General features: G+C 39.9%; 1 long non-coding RNA gene and 1 pseudogene across 1 annotated transcript in view; both read left to right on the forward strand.

Annotated features, from left to right (window-relative positions):
- The window catches only part of LOC131273061 (uncharacterized), a 51,473-nt gene that overhangs the window by 18,473 nt on the left and 20,781 nt on the right, over nt 1–12,219 (forward strand). The gene's annotated exons all lie outside the window — the stretch shown is intronic.
- Nucleotides 2,930–3,693, forward strand: LOC131280810 (DCN1-like protein 4 pseudogene; annotated as a pseudogene).

Consider the following 12,219-nt stretch of genomic DNA (forward strand, 5'->3'; position numbering starts at 1 on the left):
TGCCTCATGGAAACTTCAGCCCTCAGTGTTAGGCACCTAGTCTTCCAGTCCAGCAGCTGCCAGAGTCCTGTTATCTCCAAGGACTGGAGAGTAGGTATATTCCACCTTAAACACCAAGAATTTTCGAAGCAATAGGTCATGAGAAAAAAAAAGTGTTCCTTAAGAATTCAATGACCTCAGTGAGTATATACTGGAATTTGTATTTCTCAACCAACATCTGTCAAAATTGAAATGGGAAATAAGCAAGGCTCTGAAGTAAAGGAAAATGTAGACTGCATTTTAAAGCATTGGGAAAAATTTGGTTATAAGCCAATGACTAAAAAGAAGGAAATTCTTATGCAAAACTGCATGGCCACAGTGCAGATTAATTAGAAATAGCCTTCAAAGAGATTATTTGGATATAATGTTATTTTACAATTAAGCTTATTTTGTAAAAGAATGAAAATTATAAGTAACATTAGTGAGTTATGTGTTTGTGTCTAACTCTCTATTTGTGTCTATTTGTTCAATGTATATTTTCATAGTTTGGGATGGTAATATCTAATTAACAATGAAAATTCTTAAGGGCTCTATTCAAATTATTAAAAATTAAATAAGCATACATGTGAATGAATATTACTGAAGCCCAACTTAGGCTAAGTAGGATGGAAAGGTCATATAGAAATATAAATATAGAAACTACTGGGAGAGGAAAAATGTTTTTTCCAAGTTATTTGACCTACCCAGCCCTCAAGGCTTCTTCTTTGCAAGAGCTATGAGGGAAGGTTTAGGTGGGATATGTCACAACTCTACCTTCTAGGCCAGAGAGCTAAGAATCAAGTACTTGAATGGCTAATTCAGGAATTAGAAACCTAAACTGATTGATGATAAAAAGTAGTTTATAACAGAGAAACCAGTCAGAGATCACCTCAATCTGCATATTAAAGTGATGGTAAGGAAAGATAATCTTGATTCCATTGGAAATCTTTGGTTTTCATAAAATAATGGAGAAAGTAGTTTTCCCTCTGCTGCTAAAGTAAAATACCTGTTAATTAATGTAACCATGGTAAAGGTATAAAAGTGAAAATTAAAGTAATAAAAATAGTTAAGTTCATTTGATGTGTTATACGTTGCATTGGAAGTGTTTAGAAAGTATATAAAAATTAAAAGAGACTTCAGTATTGTCAAACTCCATTGTGCATTCAAACCAGGCCTTCAGCATCCTGCATCATGCCTTTCCATTTGAGTTATTGGCTAGGTTGGTCACTCTGGACCCTAAAACAATAAAAATATCTACCACATCTGGACATGCTCCTAAAGTGGATGGAGAGTACATTGCAGTTTTGGAGTCCTGCAACAGCTAGCGATGGCTTGATACAGCCAGACTTAAAACGGACATTGCCTTCATTGACTCTGTTTCATAGTGTCGAAGAGTGCTATGCACCAGGCTGGTGAAACACTGGAGCTTCCCTCTGAGGGCCAGTAGTGATACAGTATGCCAGCTGGGTGAAGGACATACCAAGTAGAGCAGTAATTACCAGAGTGATGTGAGTAGAACTTAAACACAATTGGCAATATGGCCTGCTCCTCTGGAGAGACAACATGTAAGGCATTGCAGACCTGGAGCTTAGATCTATTAACTGCAGCTCAAAAAGGAACCTGTACATTGACAAGTATTAAGTGTTATACCTATCTACCTGATGAATATAATATCTTCTATTCTAGATCATATGCAGAAGGATATTGAACATGTTAAAAAGTCATGGTAGGGATAGATACAGGCCATTATAAATCGTACCAAAACCTACAGAATTGGGTGGGAGAGAGTGTGAACTACAATGTAAACTTCAATCCATGTTTAGTGTCAATGCTGCAAAATATGATCATCAATTGCAATAAATGTACCTCACTAATGAAAAAAAAAAGTCATGGTAAACTTAATACATTTTCTCAGTAGTTAATGAATGAGTCTATGAGATAAAAGAATGGCTCTCTTAAAGTACTGTCCTTATTTTGCTTGCTATATGCTTGTCTTGTTGCCTATACTGTCTTTGTGAGTTTATGCCTAGGACAGCGAATCTCTTCATACATCTCCTAGCTTTCCTAGGCATAACCACTGCCATGGGTACTGGGATTGGCAATTTTTACCAAATCCAGCAGGTCTACCACAATCTCTCCCTAGAGTTAACCAACAACATAAAAGAACTCAAGGAAGACTGCTGTTTCCCATCAATGTTGGGAGGATGCAGCCTCTGAAGTCACCTGACTTTTCTCACTTTCATGGTCTAGTGTCATGGCTGACCCCCTTTTTGGGCCTGCTTGCCACCATCTTCTTTATCCTTTTAGTAGGACCATGTAACTTAAATTCTAACTAAGTTTATTTCTTCCAGAATCAATACCTTGCAGAAAAAGATATTAGTCATGCAGGGATTTCATCCAGCTTCATCTGTGGTGCTGGACTCATCTTCCCTCAACCTCAATAGCAAATAGCCAGAGGGTTTTATATTCTGTCAGGCAAGGCCTACTCCCCTTTAGCAGTAGGAAGCAGCTACAGAAGAATGACCATCACCCTTCAGCTCCCCCTTTAGAATAAGGGTGCAAACTCTCTGAGGGGGGAGTTGAGGAAGATTAGTATAGGGAAAAGAGGGGAGATCCAACAGACCCAGCAGAGAATATGGCCATTAGACCCCACCCAGAAACTCCCTGCTACTAAGAAAGCCAGAAAGACCCCATCTAGGTCCCAGCCAAGAGGTCCCATTTGGAACTCTTTCCATGTTCAACGGGAAGCCCCAATACCTCCAAATAAAAGGTCCCTCATTGGACCCCTGAGATTAACAGGTGGGCAACCAATCAGAACAATAATCAGCTGGGGACTGCTGAGAGCCAGCGGAGGTACCATGAGGCGAGCGCAGGAGCCTGGGCGGCCAGCAAGGGTGTGAGCTGTCCGAAAATGCACTCGGATGCCGCTGCTGTCAATTTTCAGCTGAAATCTCATCTCTCAACACTGGCAAATATTCATAAGATCTACCATGCCCTTAATAAGGTAAATCTAACAGAAGATGTAGGCCAAGACAATCACCAAACAGGAAGTCTTCGGTCTTGCAGTTCTTTGAACTGCTTTAGTAAAGTGATGCCGCCAAGAAAAAAGAGAAGACCTGCCTCTGGAGATGATTTATCTGCCAAGAAAAGTAGACATGATAGTATGTATAGAAAATATGATTCAACTAGAGTAAAGACTGAGAAGAAACCTTTTCAAGTAAGCCGTGCTTAGAGTGATTCTATGAATATGCAGGTACAGATGTTGTAGGTCCTGAAGGCATGGAGAAATTTTATGAAGACATTGGTGTTGAACCAGAAAATGTAGTTATGCTTGTCCTGGCCTGGAAATTAGATGCACAGAACATGGGTTATTTTACTCTACAGGAATGGTTAAAAGGAATGACTTCTCTACAATGTGATACAACAGAAAAACTAAGAAATACTTTGGATTACTTAAGATCATTATTAAATGATTCTACAGACTTTAAACTTATTTACAGATATACATTGAATAAGAATAAAGAAAAGGTTTTGTGTGGCTCAGCTGAACATCAACCAATATATTGGAAAGATGTACTAACTAACACTTGGCAAAAAGGAAAGTTTAAAGTATGGGGGCAAGGATTTGCTCTTGTCATTACAGAAGACGGGGAACAAATGTGGCTGCCAGCTTGATGGATTAAATGATTTCTCCTCTCCTGATCATATTAATGGTAACTCTGGGTCATGCAGGTGAAAATCATACTTATTGGGCATATATTCCTAACCCACCTCTAGTATGTGCTCTAACATGGAGAGACCCATCATTTCCTGTATTTTTGAATGACACATGTGTTTCCTGGGCCTATAGATGACAGAATACCCTTAAAACCTGATGAAGAAGGGAAGGAAATATATAATCTTACCCTTCCTTTTCATCATAGACTGTTATGTTTGGAAAAAGTCCCCCTTGCATGCAAACAAAAAAATTGGACTGTGGTTATCATGAAAAGTAATGATGCCTTGTATACATGTCTGTCAGAAAGTGTGTTGCAGGACGGAGACACTGTCACAATAGCCAGAAGACGACAAGGTATATGGATTCCCATCCAAATGAACTGAATATGGCAGTCATCACCGGAAAGTCAGCTATTGCTTCACAAGGCGCAAGAAATCCTGAAACAGACAAAGAGATTTGTTGGACTCCTAATAATTAGTATAATGAGACTAATTGGAATCATCACAGCTGCTGTCGCTTTGCATGAGACTGTTCAGACTCAACAATACATGCATGATTGGCATAAAAATGCTAGTGATTTGTGGCATAGCCAAAAGCACATTGATGAACAGTTAAATAATCAGGTTCAAATCTCCAACAGGGACCCTCCCCAACATTAGGAAAGAGAAAGAGGAAAGGCTTTAAAAAGGTATAACCTGGGTCCCCACATGCACAACTCATCCTGTAGCATGTCCACAGGTTGTGTATTCATTTCTTTTCTTGTTTCTTAATCAACTCTTTACTCCCTTGCCTACCCTATGGCATGGCCTTAAATTCTTTTATGTGACATAGCCAAGAACCTAGAAGCCCAGAATCCAGAGCATTCTACTAATACCTACCTCACAGAATTTTTAGGAAGATTAAATTATTTAATAGTTGTAAGGTGTGCTTAGTAAATGTTAGTAGTTATAGAGCATTTACCCTGTGCCAGTCACTATTTTAAGGGCTTCTATATATAGTAATGCATGTTGCTCTCATTGGCTAACCTAGGCTTGGCAATCTTGGCTATACAATAGGACTAGTTTTGGTGTGGAGATAGCATAGTGTTGTCAAGTGCTTAAAAGCATAGCCTTTGGAGTAGAAAAATATGAGTTCAAAAGCCAGATCTGTCACTTATTAGCTTTGTGCAAAATACTTGACTTATGTCCACCTACATGTAATATCAGGTGTCAAAAATGCTTTTTGACCTTCGATAGAAGGGGGAAATGGAAAGGACAAATGCGTTTATATGGCTATGAGTCTCCAGAAAAGAGTCAGGGGGTCATCAGAGGGGTCATTCATATGCATGCCTCAGCAGGGTTCCAGAGACAGCCAAAGTAGATACAAGTCCAGGTATTGGTTCTTCTGAGGGCTACAAGACCCATAGGTTCTATGGTCATGGCAGATGGAGTTCAGTGCCATGTCAGTTGGCCCTACTTTGGAGTTTGTGTTCCTGAGTGTGATAGAGTTGAGCTCAGATATGAGCTTTGTTCACAAATCTCTCCTGTTACTTTTACTGAGGTTTGGTATATGTTCAGGGGACCTGAATCTCTGGACTGTCCATGTGATAGCCAGACCCTGAGCCTCAACAGACCTGCAACTCCTACCCTCTGGTTTATTCGACTTACCCTAGCAAGCTAATAGGGAGGTGAAGAAGGTCAACCACCACACCAGTGCCTACAACTGAAAGCAGGAGAATTGCATCCATCATCCATGTGGAATCTAAGTCCCCTCTTGATATAGAAGTGTAGTGGATATAACCATACCAGGGTCCACAGAATGGAGGAATAGAGTATGGATTAGAGTGGACTTACTGATAGTCTATTCTGGAACTATTGTGATTAGAAATGGAAGAAAATGTAGCATCAATGTGGAGAAAGTGGCCATGATAGCTGCTGAGGGTAGGGAGATGGAAGAAGAGATATGATGTGGGGGCATTTTCAGGACTTGGAGTTGTCCTGGTGGTACTGCAGGGACAGTTGCTGGACATTGTATGTCCTGCCATGGCCCACTGGGTGGACTGGGGGAGAGTATAAACTACAATGTAAACACTATCCATGTGGTGCAGCAGTGCTCCAGAATGTATTCACCTAAGGCAATGAATGTGCCATGATGATGAAAGAGGATGTTGATGTGGGAGGAGTGGGGTGAGAGGGGTGGGGACTATATGGGGCCTCATATTTTTTTAATTTAACATTAAAAAATAAATAAAGACCAAAAAAAGAGGTAAAAAAAATACTTTACCTATGTTTCAGTTTCCTCTGCTTTAAAATGGAGATAATTTTGGTAGATTGAATTGTGTACCCCAGATTGGACATATTTTTGTTATTGGTCTGCATTCTGGGGGATATTAATCTTTACCCATTATAAAGAAGATCTCTTCAAGATGTTACTTCAGTTACGGTGTGGCTCCACTGAAATAAATTGGGCTTTAATCTGGATTACTGGAGTCCTTTATAGGCAGAGTGAAAGACAGGACCAAGGATCACTGACAACCAGCCCCAGAATGCCACAGTTTTCGGGAAGAAAGCATCACTTGGTTGACATTTCAATTTTGTATTTCTCCTAGCCTCAAAACTGTGAACAAATAAATTCCCATTCTTTAGGTCAACCCATTTTATGGTATTTGTTTTAGCAAGAGGGACACCAAAAAAATAACACCTGTCTTCTATGATGTTGTGAAGATAAGAGGGTGTGTGCAAAATATTCAGCACACAGTCTAAAAGGGCTGAAGAAATGGTAGTTATATTATCATTGTTACAGAAAAGAAAGGAAAAATTACCACTGTTGAACATAGTATTCAAGGATAGGTGCAGCTGTTCCACAGACCCCAGGGCCCTGATTCTATTCCTGTTCCTAGTCTGGAATCTTGTCCACTTCCTTGGCTTCCTCTTGTTGTGAATCAAAGCAGGGGTTCTCTGCTTAATGCTTTCAAATGACCAACTCCTGAGACCCTAGGGTTTCAAAGGGAGAAAGAGTTTATTGCAAGGAGATCAGATAACTTAAGGGCCTAAAATCTGTCTTCCAGAGTCTAAGGAGTTTAGGGTTTTTATGAATTCAAACAAGGGGAGATGGAGTTGTTATTATTAAAATAACAAGTATAAACAACTACAATTTACAAAATATTAACAGTGGAGCTAAGCTAAAATAACCATTACAACAATAAGTATAAACACTGTTGTCAGGGGTTACAATCACAGTGCCCTGCCACTGCAAGCTTTCCTTCAAAACGTGTTGGGAGGTCTGCGGTTCAAACCCCAGGCCTCCTTGACCCATGTGGAGCTGGCCCATGCACCGGGCTGATGCGTGCAAGGAGTGCTGTGCCACGCAAGGGTGTCCCCCATGTAGGGGATCCCCATGCACAAGGACTGCGCCCCATAAGGAGAGCCTCCCAGTGCAAAAGAAAGTGCAGCCTGCCCAAGGATGGCGCGGCACACACGGGGAGTTGACACAAGATGATATAACAAAAAGAAACACAGATTCCCGATGCTGCTGCTAAGGATAGAAGCAGTCACAGAAGAACATGCAGCAAATGGACACAGAGAGCAGACAACTAGGGGGAGGGGAAGGGAGAGGGGAGAGAAATAAATAAAAAATAAATCTTTAAAAAAAATAAAGACCATTAATTCAAGCTCTGTTTCTGCCAGTTTAATCACACAAAAATACTGGCCTATTTTTGGTAGATATTGGTAGCAGCCAAATCATAGGAAATGGGGTAAAAATTAACTATTCCTAAACAACCTCATAACTAGTTTATAATTAAACCAAGTCTCAGACCAATTTCTGCCACATATACAGATATTTACAGAACAAAAATTTATTCTGCATACCTATTCTGTGAGTTTAATGAAGTCCTGGGTCTCTGTTCTTTTAGGTGAGCAATCATGAAATTTACATGAAATCTTCACTGGAGGCAGATGAACAATATTCCAGAGCCAGGATTTCATCATCCTTATAGTAGGTATCAGGTATAGTAGGTATAGTAGAAGTTCTCCAACCCAAACACCATCCCCAATGCTCCAGATCAGAGTTCTCACTAGCTTCTTATAAGTTGTTTATACAGGGTGGGGTTGCCTCTAAAATATTTTAACCAGTGCACCTATCTTAAAAACCACTCAATCCATCAATAAGAGCCTATTTCCAACATCCATTATGATTAACAAGTCACTAATTTCAACAATGAAATTCATTTTTTACATTCATAAAACTGAATCTTTGGTATAAATCAAATAATTGACAGATGTATTTGCAATAGCTAACCTCCATAGGAAATCTCCCTATTTAAACTGATTGTGGCCATCCTGGAGTATGAATTTCTGATTAGGGTAACTGACTGCACCTTGAGTGTAACAACCTAATTCATACATAATATCATTCTGTCACTGTTGAAGAATTTTTAAGTAAATGCAGACATCATCAAGATAATATTTACAGAGGATATGCAGTATGTCAGGTACTTTTTCCCTCCCCCAAAATGTGAGAATTATTATCCTTATTTAAGAGATCTAGAAAATGAAGCTCAGAGAGGTCAAAAAGCTAGGAAAGGTACTGTCAAGATCTGGATATAAGTCCAGACCATTTCTGCCATACTAGTATGACTATAAATTTTAATTTTCCTCAGTCTTTATTTACATCGGCCTTGTATAGTATCTAATTTGTGTCCCATTCAGTTCTCAAAAAGGTCCCAATTTGAATAATGAATTATATGAACACGTATTGAAGTAAGATGGCAGGCGTTTCTGCCTGGCCTTTCCTCCCCTCTTCCTCTTAAGTCTCTGTGGGCCCAGTTTCTTCTGATCTCAGCTGTAGGCTGGCATAGGGCTTGTCTCTCATGGCTTCCTATATCAGTCTGTCATAGGGCTCTTTTCTTTCTGGGCTTTCTCAGCACTGCAGACTATCAGGCAAATGGCTCATCTCTCTTCCTGGGGCCACAGGATCAAAGTTCTCTCCTTTGCAACTAGGCAATCTCTCTATTCTAGTATCTTCTTCTCTGTGTGTTTTCTTGAGTGAGTGTCCATTTATAATAGCCCACCAAGGACGGGGGGACTTAACTCTGAGTCATGCCCTACTCACATGGTCGAATCAAAACCCTAATATGACTTTTATCAAGTAAACTTAAAACCTTTGAATTTAATACAATCAAAGATTATCACACCCAGAGGAATAGACCAGTTTACAAACATAACCTCTTTTTTGGGAATTCATAAATCATCTAAAACTACAACACAATCTATTCTACATTGTCTCCAGAGTCCAAGGATCTCATGCCCTGACTATGTCAGACTCTATCAGATGAATGACCCCATCACAGCAAATGCTCCTAGTTTGACTTCTTGCCCCACCACACTATTTTGAATAAAAGGGAGGAAAAGAAACACAAAACAGTATAATCATATGGCACAGATTCAGGGGAAAAAATTTCTGCTAACAGAAAATAAAATCTTCTCCTTTGCTAAGAAAGATGTAAGAGTTAGCTGCCAAGGAATTGGACAGATTAATCAATTATAAAATGCAGGGGAAATAAAGGAAGAAGAACATGACCAATATTGACAGTAAATTATGTTTTCAATCAAGTTTGCCCAAGAATATTCGTACTGGCTGAATTTCTGATTAATCTCCATTTATGTTTACCCTGGAAACTTACCCTGGAAGTTTTGCCTCCCACCCCCTTTTTGTTTATTTTTTTAGAGCCATTTTAGGTTTACAGAAAAATTATGCAGAAAATACGGAGAGTTCCCGTATACCTCATCCCACATATATAGCTTAATTGTAAAGCACTCCTCTAGGATACAGTGAAAATTTACTTAGGGAGTATTCTGTTTCCAGGTAAAACTGCAGTCCTTTATCACTGCCTTGACCTTTTCCTGAAACGATAATGGCATGTGTATGTGGGTGTGTATGGGTTGAAAAGCACTGGCCCTTTTTCATCGGAGAGTGTACCAAGGCAGACACACTGCTGTGTGCCAGTACTACAGTGCTATTGTGTTAGGTAAAAGCAGCCTCTGTCATCCATGGTCTCATGACTGCCTTGGCTGTACTTCAGCCAATCAGTGGCCATTCTTTCATTGTTTTTTATGGCCCCCTCTCTGGCGTTTTCTGTTCTTTGGTGTTTCCGCACCATAGATAAGCCATAACCATTCACATTCTCTTCCCACCTCTGATATTGCCTGAGCTCTTGCCAACAGTGGACTCTCAACTGGCAGCAATGACAAAAAAAGAACATTTGAGCAAGGCCAGCAAGACATCCTGGAATTTTCTGATTAAAGTTAATCCTTGTGACCCTCCCTGGCACCAAGGGATTATTACCAAGCACCAATTAGCAATGCAGTTTTAAAAAGGCCTTGATCAAAAGGGGAGGAATGTAAAGACAAATGAGTTTATATGACTAAGAGGCTTCAAAGTGAGTCAGGAAGTCATTCCAGAGATTATGCTTATGCACATCTCAGCAAGATCTCATTTACTGCCAAATTGGACACTACCCCAAATAGTGGGACTCCTGAGGGCTCTGGAGACACCCAGGCACTATGGTTAGGACAGGTAGCTCATGAATTTCATGCCTTGTCAGTGGGCCCTACTTTAGGGTTTGTGCACCCCAGTGTGACAGAATTGGACTTAGTTGTGGTTTCCCCACACATGACTCTTCTACCCCTTCTATTTGAACCTAGAGTTGGTGCTATATTGGTAGGTATTCATCCAAGAGACTTGAATCTTTGGGCTGTCCATGTGCCAGCTGGGCACTGAACCTCAACGGAGTTCCAACACCAACTTTCCAGTTCATTGGACTCATCCAGGACAACTAGCAAGGAGGTGAGGAGGGACAACCACCATACCAAGGAACAAGACAGTCTACAACTGCAAGCAAGAGAGTCCCAACCATCAGCTGTATGGGACTGAAGCCCCCTCTCAATTAGAGGTGGGCATCACCATCCCAGAATCCTCAGGATTGGGGAATGAACTATGGACTAGAGTGGACTTACTGATATTCTACTATAGACTTACTGTAATTCTAGCAATGGAAGAAATTATATCGTTGAAGTGGTGGCAGTGACCATTGAAGGTTCTAAGGTCAGGGAGAGGGAAAACAGGTGTAATACAGGGGCATTTTTGGGACCTGGGAATTGTCCTGAATAATGTTGCAATGACAGATACAGGACATTATGTATCTTGCCATAACTACAGAATTGTGTGGGAGAGAGGGTAAAACATGTAAACTTTAATCCATGCTTAGTGGGAACGCTCCAAAATGTGTTCATCAATTGCTATGAATGTACCACACTAATGAAGAATGTTGTTAATGGGGGTAAATGTGGGCTGTATGGGGCGCAGGGCATATGGGAATCCCCTATGTTTTTTATGTAAATTCATGTAATCTAAATATCTTTTAAAAATTAAAAAAAAATTTAAGTTAATCCTTTGCATTTGCCTTACATTTGGTTAGATCCAATCTCTTTAAGTTCTAGAAGGGTTTTTGTGGGGTTTTTTGGTTTGCTTTTTTTTTTGCGTATGTGCTGTGGGGGTGGGAGTGGGTAGGGAGGACAGCTACAATGTAGAACTGGTTATCAGGTATCATGGTCTGGGAGGGGAAAGGAAATACATCTTTTGAGTAGGGAACACTAAAAATGGATAGAACACTTTTCATGTGGAATTTACACCTATTTGGTTATGTATCACACAACTCCATAAGAAACATCCTTTCTAAGGACTGAGAAGCATAAAAAAATTTCTAGTAAAATTGTTTCTTACTGGTTTATTATTCTCCTCAAGGGATCAAAACTCACCACAATTCCTTTAGAAAAGTACCAATAATTATGCAAGGAGATATTTTAGGGCAGACTCTTCTTTGTAAATAGTTGTGAAAATACAACTTTTTGTTGTCATTTGCCAAATCAATACTCAATATATAGCAAGCACTTAATAAATATTTATTGATAAAAGGAATAAGATTCCTGAAACACAGAGATATGGGTAATTTATTAGTGATGTCATCTTTAAAAGCATCAGCACTGTAGATTAGTAGGGTATGGCAACTCTCCCATAATAAATAATAAAGTGTGTCTCAACTCTTACCTGCATCTTGAAAATACCCAGTTGTCATTAGCATGTGTTATGAGCAGAATGGGGGTCATGGGCGTGCTCTGAGCTGACGGGACAGGAGAGATGTCTTTATCACATATTCCAAAGAAGACACATCCTTTCTTTTCTAATGTAATAAATGACCACCACCTCTTTTCATCTTGTCTCAGGTTGCCAGGATTGCTATGACAAATACCACACAGTGGGTTGGCTTGAGCAACAGCAATTTATTTTCTCACAGTTCTGAAGGCTAGAAGTCCAAAATGGAAGTATTGGCAGAGCTTGCTTTCTCCCTCAGTCTGTAGCATTCTGGCAATTCTCCACACAGCAATCTCTCCTTGAGTCTGCTCCTCTGGTTTCTATTGTCTTCTGGCTTTGACTAATATACTGTG

The sequence above is a fragment of the Dasypus novemcinctus genome, chromosome 13 (genome assembly GCF_030445035.2).
Source record: "Dasypus novemcinctus isolate mDasNov1 chromosome 13, mDasNov1.1.hap2, whole genome shotgun sequence".
In the NCBI taxonomy this organism is placed as follows: Eukaryota; Metazoa; Chordata; class Mammalia; order Cingulata; family Dasypodidae; genus Dasypus; species Dasypus novemcinctus.